At 48.8% G+C, this 15254-nt stretch overlaps 1 pseudogene; it reads left to right on the forward strand.

The window, feature by feature from the left end:
• Positions 1 to 4080: 4080 nt before the first annotated feature.
• Positions 4081 to 8941, forward strand: LOC147908441 (uncharacterized; annotated as a pseudogene).
• The last annotated feature ends 6313 nt before the right edge of the window (positions 8942 to 15254 follow it).

The following is a 15254-nucleotide window of genomic DNA, read 5'->3' on the forward strand; positions in this document are numbered from 1 at the left end:
AGGCATGCCTCCACTTGTGCGAGCAGGGTGCTCATTTCCTCGTAGGTGAGCCTGGTTTCGCCGATGGTTCGGCGCAGGTGATACTTAGCCGATTTCACGGCCGCCTCCCAGAGTCCACCAAAATGAGGTGCCGAAGGGGGATTGAAATGCCAACGGATCCCCTCCGATGTAGCCACGTGTGCGATCTTTCGTCCTTCCGCCGAGAAGGCTCGAAGCATCTCGCGAAGTTGCCGTCGGCGCCCAAAAAATTGGTGCCGCAATCCGAATATATGTCCGAGCACAGTCCTCGCGAGATGTGAATCGACGGAGAGCAGCCAGGAAGGCGTCGGTGGTGTATGCTGAAACAGCCTCAAGGTGACGGCCTTGGAGCTAAAGCAAAACAAAAACTGCGATGAAGGCTTTGTGACGGCTGTGGCCCCCGAACCCCTAGAAAAAAGAAAAAAACATTTAATGGGGGGGGGGGTGGGGGGGGGCGTCGTCCAGATTGTGGGAAATGGGCCCCGTCGAGTAAGAATAATACGAGGATAGGCCCACTTGGGGTGAAGGAAAATACTTGACGTAGACACGAAAGGGAGGGAGAGAAAGAGTCAACATCACTCCTATGAAGGGGAGTTAAGTCCGCTTCGGGTCTGCCTTATTCTGGGTTGCTGGCTTCATTTGCGCGCATGAGCAGGGCCCACGAGCGGTGTCGCAGTCAATGTAGTGGCATGGGAATCAACGCACGCGATGAGTCATGTCATCGTGGAGGCTGTCGGTGCGCACCGCTCGGCCTATACCTTGAAAATGGAGATGCACAGACACCGGATGGCGATAAGGCATTCAAGGCGCGCAGGGTAGTGCATGATACTCTCTCGCGTAGGAGCAGTCACAGTCGTATCTGTGTCAGGCTTGCCTGAGGCCATGCGTGAGCGACGGACGGGTACCGATGCTCATGAGGCAGACGCGTCAAGGTAGGCACGATGGGAGATAAGGACGTCGGGGCGCATCAAGTGGGCTAACAGTATACGATCGCTGCAGTAGCTTGAGTTAGTCGGCTCTGCTCTCAACTCGCAGAATTCCGTTAGCTCCACGAATCGGCTCAGTGCAGTCGGAGCTGAGCGGTTGTCTGCAGAATGTTCATAGGATCTCAGGCATGTCACGCATCCTGTCCTTGAGGCTAGCTACCTCCCATCTGTCGCTTACACTGGTATCCGTACTCTGCCGCGATGCTTACACCATCCACTTCGATCGACCGGCCGACGTCGATTGCTGTCTGGGAGACCGGCGACCGATACTTTCGATTGCGGCATTCCAATTGATCCGGCTTTCGTCGAGCAGCTCGGGGCTGCCGCGCTGACGGTCCTCCGGTAGAGACTGTCCAACTGCACTCGCACCTAGGACACGGTCCACCCTAGCAGGGCCGAAGGACGATGAAGATGAGCACAGCGGGTGTGTGCGAGTGGGGGGCGGGTCTGTCCTGCGGGGGTCGTTGGCAGAATATTCTCACTGGCGTTCCTTGCCGCACGCTCGTATGTTGTCGGTTGCGTAGACGACTCGATGCCGATGGCGGCTTCGTGGCTGAACCCGCTCGCTCACGTAGGTCACACTGCGCCCGTCCAAACCATTGAAGGATGTCATACGAGGATTGACACTAATGGAGCGGTAGGCAAAGACGAAATGTCCCGCGCGCTGCCGACGGATTCCCCGGAAGCACGACACCCTGCCCCCCAGATCACGGCAAGTGATATCTTTCATTTTTACCCCCTTTTTGCTCGCAAAAACCCTTCTATCGCATCATTTCCCAGGCCCAAGGGGAAACCGGGGAAATTGGAATGGCAGAACGGAGGGGGAAAAACCTAGCCCCAAAGAACAGGGGAGAGCCCCGAGGCCACGAGGGGCCAAAAAAGATCCTGCGGCCTCTCGAACTTGGCCCCGGACATGGCACAGGCATGAGGGCGGTTTCCCGCGATTAGCGGAGCCGGGGACCCACTGCCAATAAGGCCGATAAGGCTTCCTGGCGGGGGGTACGAGCCCTGCGTCCCCCCGAGGGATCAGCCCCCGGCATTTGTGCTGGGGCCCCTTTTAAGCGAGCGTACAGGGGAAGAATGCGGGAAACCTCGCGGAGAGGAAAGAATTGAGGGAGCGAGAAAAAAAGAGGGACCAGGGCGAGCATCAGGGGAGGTCACGGTGAGAAAGCGTCCCCGGCTGAAAAGTCGAGGTTTCCAAACCGGGAGGCAAAATTTTCATTATAATCCTATCGGGGTGTATTATAGCGAGCGCACGTGGCACTGCCGTGCCTTAGATTTCCGGGGAATTCGAGTACGCGTGTCGCCCCTCCCGGGACGGTCCATCATAGTCGGGAGAAATTTTACTGCGTCCGCCAAGGGCACAGCCTCGTCATTTCTTGTAAGCGTTTGTCACGTGTCCTGTTTCTTTTGTATCGTACCGTGTCGAAGTTCCGCACTGCACTATTGACGCATATCTTTCGGAAGTTTGCAGCATAAGATCTGCACGTCTATTCGCATATCGGCACTCTATGTGATAGTAATTAATGATAATTTATTGTAGCCATTAATAATTGAGCATATTCTATCGTATCGAGATTGTGTAGCGTCGAGTTTGCGTATATTCTGTCTTTCTCTGAACTTCGGTTGAGCGGTGCGAAAGCCCCGCGAACGCGTACGAGGTCACGCCGTGTTCACGCTACAATCGTTGCCGAATTCCATCGTATTTTTGAAGCGGCGAAGTCTTGTTCTATAATTCGCGAGGATATCCCTCTGTGGCGTGAGCTCGCGGGGATCTAACGAAATTGATACGCCTAGTGTAAAGCATTTTACCTGCCTGTGTGAATCCGTTATCGCACTCGATTTATCGTCATGATTTTGTTGGCAGATGCAAGTTGAAGACTTATTCAATATACTTGTTAATTTTGTTATTGTTAATTCTGGTGTGCTTGCCGTCCCTGTTCGCTTCTCCAAACGATCCGCTATCCTCGACCACGAACCGTCCCCTCTGCCATTTCCGAGGCTGAGCTATCGGTTGAGAGCCCATCGACATTCACAACTCGTTAGAATATTGCGTAAAGAAAATATCGCGTAATTTCGAGAAAGAATGGTACGCTCATTCATGCCTGGCGCCCAACTATTGTCTTGCGATTGTGTGTTGCTCTTAAACGTCACCTGTCATCCGATTGCATAAGAAAATCTTAACTATGAATACGCGAAGTTGCGCCATATTCATGAATGAGGTTGCAAATTTGACGCCCAACGTGTGGGGCGTCCGAGTACAGAATTTTTTTTTCGCTCAGTAAATAAGAATGAGGAATTTGGAGAGCGAATTCGGCGAATATTCTGCTTTTGCTATGTGTAATTTTTGTGTGCCTTTCCTATTTTTGTACCTACTATTCTTTTGATGAAATGTTTGAATTTTTATTTGAATGTGATTTTTTTCTTCCACAGCATTAGTTGCGATGTGTAATTTGTGCGCGTTATAAAGTGAGTTCTGGAATTTCATGCTGTATCACACGTCCTTGATTTTTATGAGTTTCACTAGTGTTTGTCGTCTCGGGCAGTTGTGTCGTGATTCAGGGTCGCGTTTTTCTGTCGTTGTCGGTTCCGTGTTGTTTTTACCGAGCTGTTGGCACGCGGATTATTATTCTCGCAAGCTCAAGGCCACTATGCATTGCCCTTTCTGAGGATTTGCTTCTCAAATATTATTGTTGTGTACTGGTCGTTTCTGGCAGTCGCGTCTGAGTGTACCGGTCGTTCAAAATTGGGATTGAAAGTCACCTAATATTGTTAAGTTTTCTTTTGTTATCGCGTTCGGGTAAGGGCGCAAATGCCAGGGGACCTGTAGTAAGAAGGTTATTTTTTTTCTCTCTCTCTCTTTCCCGTGCGACATTTCACGGAGAGTTTTTCTATTGGAGATTTGTCGGTGCCTATTGTTTCCGCTTGTTGTCACTTACTTCCGAGTCCCGCCGGGATGTCTGAGGGACGTTCGCGATTTTTGTGGATTTACCGGCTATCCGTCGAGCAGCTAAGGGAGGAATTGTCGTAGAGGGCAGGCGATTGAGGCGGATACTGCCGTTCTGCATGACCGTTTGTTGCGCTACGAATTAAATGCGCTGGTGCACGCGGAGCCATCCCAGCGTGCGAAGGAGGACGCCCCCATAAGTTTGCGACCGCCGCGATACCTGTGCGACCGGACAGTCTGGGGCCTCTCCTGCATGGTTATTCGGGGGATGGCGTGGACGCGCACAGTACTCCTCCACCAGTAGCGTCCTCGCCTTTGCGTCCCGCGGACACTTCGGGCGCGCGACAGGCTTCGATCTCGAACATTATTAACGCGCTGCGTAAATGGAATTTAAAATGCTCGGGCGCGCGAGGTAGTAAGGCGGAAGCCTTTCTAATTCGAATCGAAGAGGAGCGTGAGTTATTTTCCGTTAGCGATGCCGATCTTTTCCGATGTTTGCCATTTTTCTTGTCGGGTACCGCGCTGTTCTGATATCGTTCTCGGCGTTCGGACTGGCAGATCTGGGATCAATTTGTGGTTGCGTGGTGAAGACGCTTCAGCGATCCAAATTTTCAGTACGCGTTGCGGGGCGAGATTTTGCGTCGCACGCAGGGGGATGATGAGCCGGTCGCTGATTATTTAACGTGCATGCAAGCCCTTTTCGGTCATTTGAGTCCGCCGTGGAACTTGGCGGAGCAGTTGGATTATGCGTCGTAATATGCTACCACGTTTGCAAATGAATCTCCGTAGGGTATCGAGTTCTCGAATTTCGTGACTCTCGAGTTATTAGCTTCGCAACTGGAAGTAAGCCACAAGGCTAACCTCACGCGTCGAGCCCCTCCCGCACCGGAGAAATCTTTATTCCCGGAATTAGCTCATCGTCCGCATAAACCCCCGTGTAACAGTCGGGCAGATGCGACCGAATTTTCGGCGATTGCCAGAAGTAGGAGAGCCCCGAACCACAATCGGACAAAGCGGCCGCCAGGGAAATAGGAGCGCCCGCGACCTCGGCGATGACGCCCGTGCTGATAGTTAAGTGCTGGAATTGAAGAAAATTGATCATATCGCGCGAGAATGGGGAGACGCGCCATACGTATTGTTTTCGCTGCGATGCGCCGAACGTGACCGTGAGGACGTGTCCCACCTGTTCGGGAAAGGAGAGTCGCTAATTCGGGTCGAGACGACTCCCGCGAAATCAGGCGAGACCCGCGTGGAAGCCGGCAGGGAGACCTTTGAGTATCTCGCGACGACGTTCCACGTATCTGAGTTATCCCCACTACTTTCATATTTTTATCGGGAAGCATTCTTTGCTGGCTTTGATGGACTCTGGATTAAGTCGAACTCTTTTTGGGGACGAAGATATCGAAATAGTACGACAATTGGGCATACCGACTGGATTGGGGTGACCTCCCTGAAAATTTCCATATCCGTACCGCGAATGAGCAAATGGCGAGAATTAGAAAGAAGATTAGATTGCCGTTGCAATTGAGAAGCAAATCCTGAGAGATTTCTGTTTGTTTGCTTCCGAAGTTAGCTGTTCCCTGTATCTTTCCACACAGCATTGTCACGAGTCGGTGTCGAAAGACCGAATGGCTCTTATGTGGCGCGCACATAGTGTTGGCTGCGCGATCTTCCCTCGTTCGTAGACGAACGTGATCGGATGTATGGTCGCGCTTACTGAACATCAATTCCACGGACACGAGTGACAGAAGGAGAGATCCTTTCCGTGTATATTTGTAACCCTTAGCGAAAGACAATTCGAACGAGTGTCCGAAAGGGCATGCCGGTCTACAAACATATTCCACGAACGTATTCCTGGACGTCCCAGAATCGCAATCTTCGATCTAGCATCAGGGTCGAGGTTACAATCCGCCTATCTTAGGAGAAAATGATCTTAGCGATAGACGTGTGAAACACCACGTTGAAGCTCTTCGGAGCACTTAAATAATCTCCACACGGCTCTATCAAGGAACTTTTTCGACACAGCATAGCCACGAGTCGGTAAAGGCCGAATGGTTCTTATGTGGCGAACATAGAATTGATTGATTGATTGAACGATGGTTTTTGACAGTGCATCTTGGAATTGTTGATCCTCTTAGCACCTTGATCCCTCTGTTTGGGGTTCTATGGTGCTGGGATCGGGATCGGTGCCTCTAAGGAAGCTTTATTGACACAGCATAGCTACGAGTCGGTCCCGTAAAGGCCGAATGGCTCTTATGTGGCAACTACAACAATTGTGACGGAGCCGCGCGTTTAAACCCTGTCGTCGCTGCCTCCCTCTTTTCACGGAAAGGAAGGCGATGGCGGTGAGTGAGAGATCCCTTTGGGACCGACACGGTTCGAGCTAGACTCGGGCCCTGGCGGAACTAGGATGTCTAATGAGCGGATGAATTATATATATGTATATATTTACATATTATACTTTTTCAGCTCACATCAAACACCGATGGATGAATGCTTAATGATAAGCGTTTCCAAATAATGGCGGTCGTTCAAAGGCCAAGGTGTAGGAAATCGTGCTTAGAGTCTGTATGGCTGCGGAATCTAAATCGAGCAGTCTCGAACGACACCTCCAAGGTACCTGTCGCCCTCCTGAAGTCAGACTTAGTGGCGTATAGGTGGGTGCGCCATTCGACTTCTTCGTTCTACCAAAATAAAAGCAATAATCATATGGAAAATAATAATAATAATAACAATAACAATAAAGTAAGGCAAAGTCTGAACACCAAGGCTGGGAAAATAACCAAGATTAGCAAGGGTCAAAGTGTCAAGATAGTCCTGGAGAGGTGTGACGCTCGAAAAGGGTCAATAAAGACAGTTAGCAAACTTCGCGCTGTCAAAATAGCCCTGGAACGATGTGATAATCTGGTAAAGCAATACGCACACCAACAAAAAAAGGCAAGTGGCGAAAATAGACAAAAGGTACCATCGTGAAGTCAGCATAGTCCTACAAAGATGCGATACGCAAGAATATGAAACCGCAAAGACATGGCATTCAGGCGACAGCATCCAGCTCCAAGTCAGTAAGAGTTAGAATACTGCAATTGAATATGGGGCGGTAACAGGTGAGGTGCGTCAGCTCGTCGCCAAAAAGCGATTTGACATCCTGTTATTACAGGAATCATATGTCAAGAAGCAAGGCGAGAGCCACACCTTTTATGGGAACGGGGATGAAAGTTGCTGCAGTGCGCTTGGAACGCCTATGGGCGATGATAGCGATCAGCAACTCCCGACTACAGATGATGTTTGTCTCGCAGCTTAGCACAACTCACTGTGTGTGTGCGGTAGTGCAGGCTCCTGGCCTATCAATATACGTCATGTCATGTTACTTTCAATACAGCGACGAAATCGAGGGCCACCTCAGGCACCTCTCGAGAAGGTGTTTATTCCCTGAGGGACGAGAGACTTATAGTGGCGGTAGATGTCAACGCGCGATCGCCCTGAGACTGACGAAAGAGCAAGGAAGTTTGAGATCCTCATCCGCGCGTTTAGCCTTGAGATAATAAACGAAGCCCATCAAGGGCCCATCTTCGAAACGAGGAGGGGATCATCTTTCATAGATGTGACTTTGGTGTCCCCTCAAATAAGCCAACTCATCGAATCACATGGAAGGTGAGGCGAAAATGGGCAACTAGTGACCACAGTCCCGTGGAGATCGGTCTGAGGACACCAAGGATGGTAAATGACCGCAGAACTGCGAACAGTAGATTCGACATACGACGGACTGATTGGGAACGATTCAGTGAGAGCCTGAAAGATCTATCTGGATCCCAAGGCTTGGGACCCTCGGCCCGAAATCTGCAGAGGAAGTAGAAAGAATGGGCGGAGAGTTATAGGAGGTTATTTTGGAAGCATGCGAGAAATCGATGCCGAGGAAAAGTTTTCAGAAAGTCGAATCTGTAGTGGACGAAAGAATTGACAAAGATGAAAAAAGAGGTGAGCCAGAAAAAGAAAATGATCCAAGCATTAAGAGGATCAAGAAATTAAAGGACTGAATCCGAAGTTAAAGCAATCAGTACCTTAAAACAAGAATATCGAAAGTACCAACGCCAATATAACAGGGCGATAAGGAGGACGAAGTATGAAAGCTGGCAAAAGTTTGTCACAGAATGCGGCAATGAAAAGCCATAGGGCTTTGTATATAAACAGCAAGCGAACAAACTAAAAATAGAAAAGGTCATAAGCACACTTAGAAGAGGTGAGCATCTAACAAAGACCGTAGAAGAGACGGTACAATGGTTATTGGATACACATATACCAAATGATCTATGCCACGAAGACACGCAAGAACAAGGCGAAATAAGAAATCTAGCAAATACAGCGAATGCCCCATTCTTCACAGGGAAGGAAATGGCCATAGCGGTCACATTCAAGAACGACAAAGCTCTAGGCATAGACTTGATAGAGATCAAAGTACTAAAAATATCGGTAAGAGAAATCCCTGAACAATTCCTAAAGTTGTTTAATGGGTGCCTTCAGCGTCTTTCATATAATCTGGAAGAAGGGCTCATTACGAGTCCTTCTAAAGAGTGAGGACAAGGACGTGAAGGACCCAAAATCCTATAGATCTATATCTCCTCTCTGTAATAGGGAAACTCTTCGAGAAGCTTCTCAAAATGCGCCTAACGGACACGGCACTGGCGGGAAGGATCTTTGATCGGCAGTTCGGTTTTATGCCGGGCAAGTCGACGGAAGACGCGGTCGTGGAGCTTCCGCGAGCGGTCTCTGCCTCCGAAGAGAGGTATGCTGTGGCATTGCTCTTTGACATTTCCGATGCCTTTGGTAATGTCTGGTGGCCCTTAGTGTTGCAAGGACTAAAATCAAGAGAGTGTCCTAAAAATGTCTTTTGAACTTTTTCGAAGTTATTTCGACAAAAGACGAGTGAGCATCTCAATAGGCGATATAAAAGGATCGAAGTGGGCAACAAGAGGATGCCCACAGAGTTGTGCTTGGGCCGACCTTTTTTATTTTTTTTGATACGGAGGGGAATGCTGACACATACCGAGCCTCGGGGAGAGCCTGGGTTATGTGGGCTTGCACTCACTAAAACCTCCGAGTGTCCTTACCTAGCCTTGCATGAGGGGCTCCAGAACGCGGCAGCATACTTCTGGGAGTCCTCAGTGCTTGGGCCGACCTGCTAGAACTTAATGTTTGATGAATTGCTAAGGATGCTAGAGATACAGGCTAAGGATCGCTTCATAGCATATGCAGACGATCTTGTTATATTGATAAGCGGTAACTCCCGAAGGGAGATAGAAGTTAAAAGCCAGGAACTAGCAGACCAAATAGTTGGATGGTGCAAATCGGCCAAACTCCAAATCTCCAAGCGGAAGACTGAAGCAGTCTTGCTCAGAAGCGAAGAGTTAAGAAGGGCCCAAGTCGACAGACAGGGAGGAGTACGACAGGATAGAAAGACAAAGAATAGAAAAAGAAGAATAAACTTTAAAAGTAGACCATCCGCTGTTAGGATAGGTGACTCAAAAATCAGATTCAAAGACTCGTTCAAAAAGCTGGCAAGACCCAATGGGGTCTCAAAATAAAAACGCTTTCCACAATTTACTGGGGAGTGTTCATCCCAGTAGTCCAATGCGGCTTCAGGATGGGCTGACCATGTACTATGAAAGACAAGAAAGTTCTTAGGGCTGTGCAACGCGAAGTGCTTATAGCACATACAAGCGCATACCGCACTGTATTATGGGAATCACTCTGCGTATCAGGACAAACACCCATTGATCTACTCCTAGATGAACGTAGAACCCTATATGAGGTAAGAAAGGACGTAGAGATAAACGGAACCCTAATCGGAAAAGATACGGAAGACGTCAAGAAAGCAATAAGGCGAGAAATAACAAAGAAGTGGCAAACTAGGTGGGAAGCCTCGACAAAGAGTCGAGTGACATTCATTTTCTTCAACAGCATACAAGAAAAGTTTCAGTTCAAATAAGTTCAGCCCAACTATTGGTCCACACAGACTCTAACTGAGCATGGTAACTTCTATACAAAACTCTCTCAATTAGGGCTTACTGAAAGTAGCTCGTGCAAACGTGGAGCAAAAGAGGACACAGTTTGGCACTTCATCCTAGAGTGTCCAGAATTTGAGGCGCAAAGAATTGTCTTACGAGATGTAGTTCCTCATAACGAGTAGAAACTGCAATACGATTCCTAGTATCAAACGCCGAAGCATTTCAAATACTCGTCGACTTCTCTAAAGAAACTCTATGGATAAAGCAACCTTAAAGAAAGGATTAGATTCAGGAACTGCCCACCAAGACAGAGCCGATGCCCTTGAAGCGATGTGTGAAGCTCAGTCAAGGGAGACCTGCCCCTCATTACAGAAATACTCCTGACAAAGCGAATCCGTACCTCATCACGGTAAATACACGTACCATGGAGCAGTTTAGGGAAACAACATTCTTATTACAGGGTCAGAGCGTGCGTCTGGGGATGAGACGCAAATGAGTGGGCTTCCTCGTGATTCCCCGTGGGCGCGAGGCGCCTCGAAACCTCAGAACTCGAGACGCGTCACGGCTAAATTGCTCATTCCTGCAGGAGCTGCTGGATTTTTTCATTTCGCCATTCTCGGGACGGCTTCGCTGGATGGTGGGTGGTAGTTGTTGCATATACCTTTGTGAGTGAGATGGCATGTTCGCTCCGACTTCGAGACGGAGCCAATAACTGTTCCCTATATCGTAGGGATAGATTTCTTGCACGCCTTTGGCGTCAGTTTAGATTTCGCGTCATCGGAGTGGCATTTTACCGATTGCCCACGAGAGAGATATATACTTTCGAGGATATTAGGGAAGACTTAAACGTTTATTGTAGACTTCCGGAATTGAGCCACAACCAAGAACAACGCTTCTTGCAAGATTTCTTGAAGGTAAAATGCCGGAAGCTATCGAGAATCCTGGTATCACTTCCGTCACGGAACAAAAAAAATAGATGTAGGACAAAGCGCGCCTATTAAGCAGCGTTGCTATTTGGTTTCGCCGAAAGTCCAGAAGGCTATCCGCGAAGAGGTAGACAAAATGTTAGCGGAATAATATTATAGAACCGTCGTTTAGCGAATGGTCGAATCCTATCGTGGTTAAGAAGCCTAGCGAAAAATATCGGTTTTGTTTGGATTTCCGTAAAGTAAATAGTGTATCGAAGAAGGATGCGTACCCACTATCTAATATGAACGGTATCTTATATAAATTGCGGTCTACGCGATATATTTCGACGATAGATCTTAGCCAGGCGTACTTTCAAATACCACTGGCAAAAGATAGTCGCGAAATTACTGCGTTCAGTGTCCCGGGTAAAAGACTTTATCATTTCACACGAATGCTGTACGGGTTGATGGGAGCGCCCGCGACTTTTCAGCGACTTTTACACAAATTAATCGGGCCGGAGATGGAATCATATGCGTTCGCATATTTGGACGACATTGTTATCGTAACGCTTACTTTTAAAGAACATTTAGAATTGAGCGAGTTTTAAATAAAATCTTTGCCGCCGATCTGACTGTGAATCCCGAGAAGTGTGAATTTTGTCGTTCACAAGTTCGTTATTTGGGATTTATAGTGCAGAGAGACGGCTTAACCGTCGATCCAGAAAAGGCAAGGCCAATTGTAGAATATCCTGCTCCACGCAATCTCAAGTAGTTACGCAGATTTTTGGGCATGTCGTCCTGGGTATCGTCGCTTCATTCCGCGATTTGCTACTGTCAGCGAACCGCTCATGCGCTTGTTACGGAAAAGCCAGCGCTGGGAGTGGGAAGGTGAACAATGCCGTGCTTTCGAGCAGATTCGTTCCAAATTAATCCGCTCCGACATTATCGTGTCCCGATTTTAATGTTCCGTTCGTTTTACAAACCGACGCTAGTTCCATTGGTATCGGTGCCGTCTTAACACAAACCATCAATGGCATAGAAAATATTATCGTGTTCGCGAATCGCGCGCTGGTGGACCCCTGAAAAAAAATACTCAGTTACTGAACAGGAGTGTTTAGCGGTTATATGGGCGATACAAAAGTTTAGATCGCATTTAGAGGGCTATAGATTCACGGTAATAACCGATCATAGTAGTTTGCGTTGGCTTCATCATTTGAGAAATCCGATGGACCGGCGCGTTGGTCATTACAGTTGTTAGAGTATGATTACGAGATAGTACATCACAAAGATGGTTTGCACCACGTACCGGATACTTTATCGCGTGCATTTGAGAGTGACACCAGAGATGACGAGAATGTTAACGTTTTGTTAGTGACTGTCGCGGATGGCGAGATTCCGGATACGGGAGACTTTTGGTATCGTGAACGTTTTCGCGAGGTTTCGGAGAAACCTAAGTTGTTTACTGATTGGAAGATATTTGAAGCCGCGAGCCACAACGTCGGATGTGATAGAGGATCTCGATCGTTGGAAGTGTTGCCACGTGAGAGGAGGTTGGAGGCTCTGAGTGAATCTCACGATGACCTTCAAGCGGGTCATTTAGGGATCGATAAATCATATCGGCATTTGTCGCGTATTATTGGCCGAATATATTTAAGGATGTAGCGAGATATATCCGCGTGTATGATATTTGTCAGCGTACGAAGGTGAAACAGGCTAGTCCTGTGAGACTCATGGGTCGGCGAATCGCCGAAGCCCTGTGGACTGTCGTTGCTGCTAATTTTATGAGACCTTTTCCGTGTAGTAAATCGGGTTTAGCGTATGTTCTCGTAATCCAAGACCTGTTTACCAAGTGGATCGAGTGTCATGTCCTGAGGGCCGCGAACGGAAAATTAATAAGCGAAGCTCTAGAAGACCTCGTTGTCTCGCGCTGGTATACCTAGATTTTTGCTCACGGATAACGGTACGAAGTTCGTTAACAAAACGTTATAAGCATTCGCCGATGAACGCGACATCATTCTTACTACCGTCCCGCAGGCTAATCCCATCGAAAGGGTAAATAGGGTATTCAACCATGATTGTGGCTTTTCTTAGCCGTGATCACCGCGAATGGGACACTTGAAGGATTTCCGTTTCGCATATAATACCGCTCACCACTCATCGGTCGGCACCTCATCCGCTTTTCTAAATCTAGGTCGCGAATTAGAGCCAGCACGGTCGTTGCGACGAAAAGGCCGAGGGGCGACCGGGGTGGGACCGCGAGACTGGGAGGAGCGCATGCGGAGGTTGCAATCGATGCACCGTTGGGTTAGCGATATCCTCGATCAGGCCCATCAGTAGCAGGTCCGACACTATAATTTACGTAGGCGCGATAAAGTCGCATCTTTAAAGTGGAGGATCTCGTTCTGAAACGACAACACACGCTGTCGTCGGCGGTTCACAATGTCGCCGCCAAGTTATCGTCGAAATTTCAAGGATCATTTAAGGTTAGTAAAATTCTTTCTCCAGTAGTATATGAGTTGGAGAGCCTCGAAGGCGTTCGGGTGGGAAAGTTGCATGTGAAGGATCTCATACTTCATTCCTTAATCTTGCTAATCCCTGGCTTCACCCCTTTGCAGTTATCAGTATCGGAATTTTCACAGAATTTCTTTGCTTTTTTTGTTTTTCGGCTCTTTGTACTAAGATTTCCCGGTCTTATTTTCGTTGATGATGCAGTTTGGAAGTACGACATGGCTGTTGGCGAGGCGAAGTTCACTTCCGTTTGTGTAGTCACGATGCAGCGGTGCCGTTTCCCCCTCAGAAGATTTTGGGGAGGGGAGGGGGGGAGACTATCGGGCGAGCTGCTACTGGAAGCCAAATTGCGTACCGTTTAGCGAGCAGGATGTTGTAAAAAAAAATTTGTTTTTTCCTCTCCTGTTCTTACCACTTTCTTTTTGTGTTCTCGTATCGCATTCTAAAAGTCGAGAGACTCGAAGAATGATTTTGGCGTATGTTAGCGTAGCGGAGAGAGAGGAGATTGAGAGCAGGCCGCGATAGAACATATTCTCGGGGTCGCGAGACGTGTTCGCGAGGCCGCCAGCGACTGCCCCTTCATTGTTTGGAATTAATAGTTTTGCGTATGATTTCTGAATCCTTCCATGGATTCAGAAGAACCCTCGGGCATTAGGGCCTGGAGGAAGAAAACCGTCAATATCGTATCTTATTTAGGAAAAAGGCTACCCGGATGCTCGTCCGTGACATACAGCTGAGTAACGATTAGGAAGAAACTGATGACTATCGACGTTCGTCGTAGCCGAGACATCCTCGGTCCTCCCCGGGGAAGGAGGAGTTGTGACGTGACGTTTTCCATCCGTCACAAGGACCGTATGGCCCAACCAAACAGTGCAGTCTCGCGTCCTGAATTCTTCCACATTTTACACATCTGCGCTTTTTCTGCGACATTATTTGCGTGTCTCACGCATTACCGTTTTCGTTTCCTTTTTTTTGTGAATTTCCGTGACCGAGAGTTATAGAGACTGGTGACTCCCGCGATCTTAGCAGATTGACGCCGCCTCACCGAACCGTGAAGAGAGAAGAAGAAGGACGGCCAGGAATGGAAGTCGAGTAACGACCGCTGCCAACGGGGCGCACGACACCCTGTTCTCCGGATCACACGCAGGTGATATCATTCATTATTACGCCCTTTTGCTCGCAAGACACCTTCTATCGCATCATCTTCCAGGCCCAAGGCGGAACGAGGATTGGAACGAGGATGGCAGAACGGAGGTGGCCACTCTACGCTCCAAGAACGGCGAGAGCCCCAAGCAAGCAACGAGGCGGCCCGAAAAGATCCTGCGGCTTCTCGAATTTCGCATGCCAGGACATGCGACATGGACATGACGCGGTTCCCGCGATTAGCGGAGCCGCGGAGTCACGCGTCAATAAGGCACGATAAGGCCCCCTGGCGGGGATAACGAGCCCTGCGTGCCTGCTGTGGCCAGTTAAGCGAGCGTACATGGAAGGACTCAGGACCACGCGGACAGGCAAGAACTGAGCGAGCAAGGAGACGACCAGAGCGAGCACCAGCGGGAGGTCACGGTGAGACAAGCATCACGGGCTATAAAGTCGCCGGTTTCCGAATCCGGAAGACACAATTTTATCGTAATCCTATCGGGCATATTATAGTGAGCGCACGTGGCATTACCGTGCATTTGATTTCCGGGGAACTCGAGTACTCGTGTCGCCTCCCGGGACGGTCCATCATAGTCAGGGAAAATTCTATTGCGTCCGCCAAGGCCACAGCCTCGTCATTTCTTGTAAGCGTTTATCACGTGTCCTGTTTCTTTTGTATCGTACCGTATCCCGCACTACACTATTGACACGTATCCTGTCGTTTTGGAAGCTTGTAGCGTAAGAT

Source organism: Acromyrmex echinatior, chromosome 9, assembly GCF_024713525.1.
Source record: "Acromyrmex echinatior isolate Ae372 chromosome 9, ASM2471352v2, whole genome shotgun sequence".
NCBI lineage: Eukaryota > Metazoa > Arthropoda > Insecta > Hymenoptera > Formicidae > Acromyrmex > Acromyrmex echinatior.